The sequence below is a fragment of the Macadamia integrifolia genome, chromosome 4 (assembly GCF_013358625.1).
Source record: "Macadamia integrifolia cultivar HAES 741 chromosome 4, SCU_Mint_v3, whole genome shotgun sequence".
In the NCBI taxonomy this organism is placed as follows: Eukaryota; Viridiplantae; Streptophyta; class Magnoliopsida; order Proteales; family Proteaceae; genus Macadamia; species Macadamia integrifolia.
In genome coordinates this window covers 36,943,667-36,945,171 of record NC_056560.1, presented here as the reverse complement: position 1 = coordinate 36,945,171, position 1,505 = coordinate 36,943,667, and the positions used below count along the sequence as shown (strand labels likewise).

The window sequence follows — 1,505 nt, the reverse complement described above, 5'->3', positions numbered from 1 at the left end:
AACATAAATAACAGAGAGAGGGAGAGATGGCCTTACTTTGCCTTAGTTTGAGATAAGCTTCCTTATGTCACTGGTTCATCCCAAGTGAGTCCTATTTTCGTCTTCCGGCAGTAAATCAATGGACAGAGAGAGAGAGAGAGAGAGGCCCTATAAGGTAAGCTATTCCTAGTGTCACCGGCCCATACTCCATACCACATAGATCCAATTATAGGTCTTATTGACGCCTTGGGCAGTTCATTTAGGTTAAATCCATGCCCCATTCTTAGTGATTTTTTTTTTTTTTGGTAAATTCCAATTATTAATGAACATATTTATTATCTCTGACATAATTCAAATTAAAGTTACCAAAAATAGATTTGAGCAGGTGGTTAAGCCTTTTAGCCTAAATCAATGACCAATATTAATGAATTTATCTATTATCTCTGACATAATTTATTAATAATTACCAAAGATAGATATCAAGGACAGAAGCTCCTACACCCAGACACAAGGCTACAGCTAGGTGTGAAAATTAAGATCCAAATACTCTTCGCTACCCAAGCCACCCAACTATGTTGAGTTCGGACCAAGTTCTTCTCGTACAAAACCTGGATTCCAATTCTCGTACAACTAAGAGGTGGACGTGTCTAATTCACTTGTTATCTCTCCTAATTTTTTGACTGACTATCTATCTTTTCCTAGCTTCTCTCATATTCTCTTTTTCCACACTCCCTCTCTCCTTGAGGGCCAATCAAATTTTTTTTTTTTTATTTTAATTATAATTTAACATTCTTTATTATTAATCCTACAAAAAAAATTTATTTTAATGCTACAAAATAGCCGATACTAATCGGAAATTAATAAAAATTAACAGATACTTTTTGTCCACTCCCTTATCTTAACTCAACCCAAGCCCATCCCAGCCCTAGGTTTAACCCAATCCAGTCCAACCCAATACTATTGGTTACTTGGTTGCTTGATCTTGATGCATTGCAAAGGCCAAAGACCAAAGTTTTCGTATATGCGTAGATTGTGGAAAACGAAAGACCTTTTTCTATAAGTATCCATTAATAATAATTAGCATATGTATATGATAAATACTTAATAAACATGGTTGGGTTGGGCTTGGGTTGAGGTCTCAACCCAAGCCCAACCCAACCCAACCCAACCTTGCCTCGGGCTTAAAAATGTCAACCCTAATCCACCCTATGGGCTGAAATCTCAGCCCAAGCCCTATTTGGGCTCAGGGTGGGCTAGGGTTGGTCCGGCTTGACTGGGTTTTTTGACACCCTTAGGCTTATTTCTTTCATTTTTTTTTTTTTAAGTTCTCTCTCTCTCTCAATTTTCATTGACATTTTTATTTTAAAACTCAAATAAAACCGGTCTCTACCATAACGATACAAAAGCAACCAAATAAAAAAATAAAAAAGAGGAAATTTTTATACTCATCCATAGAGGACGGTTCACCCACCATCCTAATGTTCACAAATCTCTATAGGGTTTTAGGACAAGTCCAAAATATCCTT

At 36.5% G+C, this 1,505-nt stretch overlaps 1 protein-coding gene across 1 annotated transcript in view; it reads right to left on the bottom strand.

The window, feature by feature from the left end:
* Positions 1 to 144, bottom strand: part of LOC122076438 — an 8,419-nt gene extending 8,275 nt beyond the window's left edge. The window contains exon 1 of the mRNA XM_042641734.1: positions 37 to 144. The gene's annotated coding sequence lies outside the window, so the exon portion shown is untranslated. The remainder of the gene's footprint in view (positions 1 to 36) is intronic.
* Positions 145 to 1,505: the final 1,361 nt, after the last annotated feature.